Here is a 7,500-nt window from a genome sequence, read left to right on the forward strand (position 1 = left end):
TAAACCAGATATTTTCATACACTTTTTTGATTTCTTTCATTTTTTTATTTTGGTCTTGTGTTTGTGGTTCAGTTTTCAAAGGCTCAGCTCGTCCGAGGTATCCATCTCTCCATTTCCCCGCCATCCTGTTTTTCAATCACTCTTCCTGTCATACATCAATGTCATTAATTTCACTCACCTCTCTATGGCATGAAGACTTTTCTCTAGCTCTCTGACACGTTCCACACTCTCAGTTGAGTATACTCTGTTATCTCACTCTCTCTCGCCACTCTAGCATGACTCACGTGTAACTGTAAGTGGAGGGAAAGCCACTTAGCACAAATGTTCAATACCGACGACATTATACATGACTTCAGTGCCTTCCCTTTCTAGGAAGTGGCTCTAATGGTAGATTTTGGCACCCTAATCCCTTTATAGGCCACTACATTTGTCCAGATCCTATGGGCCCTAGTCAAAAGTAGTGCACTATAGGGACTAGGGTGCCATGTGGGACGCAAACTGTGTTTGGAAAGCCATTACAGCCATCTATTCATTTCATCTTAATAGCCTGATGGACGTTTACCTCTACGATATGCTCTAGTAGGCCGCACGACCACCCACCAGTTTTTGCCGTGTAGACTTTCATCCATTTCTCAGTCTGTCTTTCTGTTGTTACCGCATGTCCTTTTCTGAGTGTCTGTAGCTGAGATTGGTGTAGGTTAGGTGGACTTGGTTGGTTATAAAAGGGGTGTTGGGGGGTCATGCAGGGAGAAGGTGGAAGCTGATTAAAAGAATGAGGCTTATCACGAGAGTCAAGGTTTGAGCTCTGGCTAGCTTTCTGTTTGGCTGAAAAACAAGCGTCATTCCAAGTCATTTAGGCGAGCCATGACACCCACTGTATCAGATTGTTCTGAAGTCCTTTCAGCGAGCCATGACACCCACTGTATCAGATTGTTCTGAAGTCCTTTCAGCGAGCCATGACACCCACTGTATCAGATTGTTCTGAAGTCCTTTCAGCGAGTCATGACACCCACCGTCTCAAATTGTTCTGAAGTCGTTTCAGCGAGTCATGACACCCACCGTCTCAAATTGTTCTGAATTCGTTTCAGCGAGTCATGACACCCACCGTCTCAAATTGTTCTGAAGTCGTTTCAGCGAGCCATGACACCCATTGTCTCAGATTGTTCTGAAGTTGTTTCAGCGAGCCATGACAACCATTGTCTCAGATTGTTCTGAAGTCGTTTCAGCGAGCCATGACAACCATTGTCTCAGATTGTTCTGAAGTCGTTTCAGCGAGCCATGACACCCATTGTCTCAGATTGTTCTGAAGTTGTTTCAGCGAGCCATGACAACCATTGTCTCAGATTGTTCTGAAGTCGTTTCAGCGAGCCATGACACCCATTGTCTCAGATTGTTCTGAAGTTGTTTCAGCGAGCCATGACACCCACGGTTTCAGATTGTTCTGAAGTTGTCTCAGCGAGCTGTGACACCCACTGTCTCAGATTGTTCTGAAGTTGTTTCAGCGAGCCATGACACCCACCGTCTCAGATTGTTCTGAAGTTGTTTCAGCGAGCCATGACACCCACGGTTTCAGATTGTTCCGAAGTCGTTTCAGAGAGCCATGACACCCATTGTCTCCGATTGTTCTGAAGTCGTTTCAGCGAGCCATGACACCCACTGTCTCAGATTGTTCTGAAGTCATTTCAGCGAGCCATGACACCCACTGTCTCAGATTGTTCTGAAGTCATTTCAGTGAGCCATGACACCCACTGTCTCAGATTGTTCTGAAGTCATTTCAGCGAGCCATGACACCCACTGTTTCAGATTGTTCTGAAGTCATTTCAGCGAGCCATGACACCCACTGTCTCAGATTGTTCTGAAGTCATTTCAGCGAGCCATGACACCCACCGTCTCAGATTGTTCTGAAGTCATTTCAGCGAGCCATGACACCCACTGTCTCAGATTGTTCTGAAGTCATTTCAGCGAGCCATGACACCCACCGTCTCAGATTGTTCTGAAGTCGTTTCAGCGAGCCATGACAACCATTGTCTCAGATTGTTCTGAAGTCATTTCAGCGAGCCATGACAACCATTGTCTCAGATTGTTCTGAAGTCATTTCAGCGAGCCATGACACCCACTGTCTCAGATTGTTCTGAAGTCATTTCAGCGAGCCATGACACCCACTGTCTCAGATTGTTCTGAAGTCATTTCAGCGAGCCATGACACCCACCGTCTCAGATTGTTCTGAAGTCGTTTCAGCGAGCCATGACAACCATTGTCTCAGATTGTTCTGAAGTCGTTTCAGCGAGCCATGACAACCATTGTCTCAGATTGTTCTGAAGTCATTTCAGCGAGCCATGACACCCACTGTCTCAGATTGTTCTGAAGTCATTTCAGCGAGCCATGACACCCACTGTTTCAGATTGTTCTGAAGTCATTTCAGCGAGCCATGACACCCACTGTTTCAGATTGTTCTGAAGTCATTTCAGTGAGCCATGACACCCACCGTCTCAGATTGTTCTGAAGTCATTTCAGCGAGCCATGACACCCACTGTTTCAGATTGTTCTGAAGTCATTTCAGCGAGTCATGATACCCACCGTCTCAGATTGTTCTGAAGTCATTTCAGCGAGCCATGACACCCACTGTTTCAGATTGTTCTGAAGTCATTTCAGCGAGCCATGACACCCACCGTCTCAGATTGTTCTGAAGTCGTTATTGTAGTCAGAAATCCTCTTTCTTGTAGTTTGAGGCGGAATGACCCAAGTAATGACAACACAATCAGATTGTAGCACATACTCTATTCCTACCATCCATGACTTGAATCACATCACTTACCATGTAGCAAATTCTGTTTTGTAAAAAAGTACGGAGAGACATGGTCCTAGCAGAAATAGAGATAGTTAAAATGGCAACGACACTTGTAACATCCCTCTGTTCAGATTGCTTTAGAAGAACTGAGGTCTGGGGATCAGTACACTGTAGTTGAACTTGACTCAGAAGTCTGCTGGCGTTACATAGTTCACATGGCATATCACTCCCACTGTCAGGCTACTGTAAAACATGGACCTGGAATCCCACAGAGCCAAGACACGGCCGGGATTGGGCACAACGTTCACTACATTTACAACCCTAACAAACAGATTCTTGTCAGATAGGGCAGAGTCAACCAGTACTACAACTGGGTACAAGGCCATGGAAACAGAGCACACAAAACCAAGATACAAAATATATTGTTTATTACAACGTTATAAATAGGTAATAGTTGAAATGACTCAAGCAGGGGTAGGTGTTGAAGGCTGTACCAAAAATGTTGTCTGTTGCACAAGAAGCTTGCTGTAAGTAGCAGCTGAGTAAAATACACACCCATCTAGTTAAAAGGATATCACACACTTGATACAAGGCATTGCAAACAGTGAGAAGCCACACAAGGCTGCAGTAGTTAGTTCAATACAAATGTCAACCTTCCCCTTTAAGAGTACACGTATCAACATAGACACAATTATATAGGTTTCCCCTTGAAGCTGCCACATCAAGATACAACCAATGACTATTTCTTACTTTAATATAGCTTACCAATGGTCATCAACGATACAATTCAAAACCAAATCAACTGGCGTGGCAGCTTGGCATCAAGTAGATACCTTTCACAATAGAAAAAACTGAAGACTGGGAACAATAAAAGGGGATGTCCACACGGTAACACACTGTCTATGTTTAATGTATAACTAGGTCTCATCTCTAAAAGGTCACTCACATCCAGGCCAGAAATATGATTTACACCTCTTTAAACTCCCCCCCATTCATTTGTCAACCATGGAATGCTCTGTCAACTCCACCATATTGTATTTAAGGGATAGTCAGAATATGACGGGGATGACAGGAAGTCAATAGCCCCTTCTGTAAATGGTGACAAATGCAGGTTCCTCTCTGCTCCGATGCCCTGGCGAAAAAAGCTCTCACATCATCCTCCGATCCCCCCATCCACATCCTTTCTAATGTCCTAGTGTGCTACTTTCGTCCTGTCAAAACACGTCTTCGTCAGCATCTGACAGTCATATCCACCAGAACACACACACACACACACACACACACACACACACACACACACACACACACACACACACACACACACACACACACACACACACACACACACACACACACACACACACACACACACACACACACACACACACACACACACAGTCTTGTCCAGCTAAACTTGTAGGGACACACAATTCAGTCCCATTCAAAATCCTATTTTTCTAAATCTGTACTCTTACCCTAACCCTAACCAAAAACCTGAACTTAACTCTAACCCTAAACCTAATCCTAGCTCCGAACCCTTAACGAACCCTAGCTCCTAACCCTAACCCTAATTCTAACCCTAAAACTAATTCTAACCTTAACCCTAAACCCCATAAAAATAGCATTTGGCCTTGTGGGGACCAACACAATGTCCCCAGTAGGTCAAAATGTTGTATGTTTCTGGTCCCCACAAGAATAGTTACACACGTCCAGACACACACACACACACACACACACACACACACACACACACACACACACACACACACACACACACACACACACACACACACACACACACACACACACACACACACACACACACACACACACACACACACACACACACACACACACACACACACACACACACAGGCATGTGAGATAGATTGACTACCTTCTACAAATAATTTAATGCATTCCATCTCTTATTCATGTAATACTGTTTAATCCATTCTGTATGGATGTAGCAGTGTTCCACCACCTATGGCTTTGTCTCTTCCACCATCTATCATCCCTTTTTGGAGAGTTCCACATCTAGTCATTTGCTTTGATGTCCTCGATACGCTGCAGAAACCTTTAGGAAAACGTGGACTTTCTCTCTGAAATGATTATGCAAACATCGAAAACATATCACAAGGGGATCTCTCTGAAATGCTTAATACATTAATGGATTATATTATTCATTTGTTATTTTTTTGATCCATGATAAAGTGTGTATTATTTGTGTATTCTTTCAATGCAGTACTGCAAATTAACTGTGCACAAGACTGTAGGCCTACAGATGTAGGATCTTAATTTGATGACCCTGCTGCAGGATAGCTTTTGCACAAAGCAGGAACATTTAAAAACATCTCTCTCTCATTCTCTTCTTCTCACTCTCTCTCACTCTCTCACTCTCTCTCACACATTATCTTCTTCACTCTCTCTCACATTCTCTATCGCTCTCTCTCTCTCACACATTCTATTCTCCTCTCTCTCTCTCTCATTCTATTCTCCTCTCTCTCTCTCTCTCTCTCTCTCATTCTCTTCTCTCTCTCTCTCTCTCTCTCTCTCTCTCTCTCTCTCTCTCTCTCTCTCTCTCTCTCTCTCTCTCACATTCTCTTCTTCTCTCTCTCACACACAATCTCTTCTTCTGTCTCTCTTTCTCTCTCTCACACACAATCTCTTCTTCTGTCTCTTTCTCTCTCTCTCTCACATTGTCTTCTTCTCTCTCTCTCTCTCACATTCTCTTGTTCTTCTCTCTCTGTCTCTCCCTCTCACATTCTTTTGTTCCTCTCTCTCTCTCTCTCTCTCTCTCTCTCTCTCTCTCTCTCTCTCTCTCTCTCTCTCTCTCTCTCTCTCTCTCTCTCTCTCTCTCTCTCTCTCTCTCTCTCTCTCTCTCTCTCTCTCTCTCTCTCTCTCTCTCTCTCTCTCTCTCTCTCTCTCTCTCACACACACACACACATTCTCTTCTTCTTCACCCTCTCTGTCTCTCCCTCTCTTTATAAGTAACAATTACAGAGCACCTCATACTGTAAGAATCCATTCATATTTTAATGAATGAGATACAAATTCCAATCATACAAAACATGGTGGTGGATAATGGGAAACCGTATCTGTGCCCGTCCCTTTCGAGTTCACACAAAAGGGGACCTTCTGTTTATTATGGGGTAACACGTCTACATTGATAGCCCTTAACAAAATATTGTTACATGCTTCATCCACTGTCTCTAAGTGTTTGAGTTGAAAAGGTAAGGTTGAGATTATGTCCACAAGTCCTGCCTTTGTAACGGAGTTATAAGTGACTACACCTTGCCTGCACATCAAAAGTTGCTCCCAAACCAATAAAGAGCTTTTGGCTCAGTGGGCTAAGGAGCTCCTTTGGTGCACAGGAGATCTCGGTTCAAGACCCTGAATCACACGTCAGTCAATGTTGTTCAAGGGGCAAGAGACTGGTCTGTGGTTACTGTGTGTGTTTATAGACGTTTCCTTGTGCATTTCTAAGTATCTTCTCATCATAACATTTAACATTTGGCATTTACAGTGGTGGGCTTTCTGTTAGTCAGTGTCTACAAGTCAAAGGTCAAGTTAGGTCCTTTTGTGTTCAAGTCCAAGGTTAGTTTATCTCAAAGGATATATATCCTCTGTTCATGTATTTCTACCACAAACCCCTCAATGGTGAATATCTAGTCTAAAAAACCCAAGTAATTATGTGAGAGAGAGAAAAGGAGAGGTCCCCTTGTTATACAAGGGACTGTTGTATTCATCTCCTCATTTTGCTCAAATGTCAACACCAGCCACAGTGGTTGGGGCACCACCAGGGCCCTGTTCTGGGAGAGTGGCCAGGAAGAAGGCACCTGACCTGAGTGCAAATTAAGATCTTTAGCCTTTCAATCTTATCAGTGTGACTGTTAGTTAACCAGCAGCCAGCCAGCCACAATGCCTCACTTAAACACAGTGAAAATGAACAGGGGTTAGCACGACATGTCAAACAGAAACAACTATTTCCCATATCTCTTGCTCTCTTGTGTCGAGTTGAATTTGTTTGAGGTGCCTCTGTTTTCAACTTCTCTCTAAAAGGGCAAGGTCCCCTCAATAGCTGTAATGTATTTTCAAATGGCTTGCTTAAAAAAACACAGATCAGACTGTTATCTTTCTAGAGTAGCGGCCTATCGTACCATTTATTATACCTAGAACCATGTCTCTTCACCGCCGACGAGCTCCAGACTGTAGACGGTGCAGCAGTAGACTGGGGCTCAGGAAACAGAGCAGTAGTTCATTGACAACCAGGAGGCAGAGAGGAGAGAAAGCTGCGGGAAATCATAGTCCTCACTGATGCTGACTGGCTCCGACAGAAGAAAGAATTGGATCAGGTAAAGGGTGACAAAGAGAGAGATAAAGAGAGAGAGATAAAGAGAGAGAGGGAGAGAGCTGGAAAGGTGATAAAGGGGTCTCCCTGCTTCAACGAGCTAACTCGGTGTCTGCCACGGGGATAAAAGAGGACAAAGTCTAGGGTCACTCAAACCTCATTAAACACACAGTGACGCACGCACGCACGCACGCGCACACACACACACACACACACACACACACACACACACACACACACACACACACACACACACACACACACACACACACACACACACACACACACACACACACACACACACACACACACACACACACACACACACACACACACACACACACACACACACACACACACA

Source organism: Oncorhynchus gorbuscha, linkage group LG18 (genome assembly GCF_021184085.1).
Source record: "Oncorhynchus gorbuscha isolate QuinsamMale2020 ecotype Even-year linkage group LG18, OgorEven_v1.0, whole genome shotgun sequence".
NCBI lineage: Eukaryota > Metazoa > Chordata > Actinopteri > Salmoniformes > Salmonidae > Oncorhynchus > Oncorhynchus gorbuscha.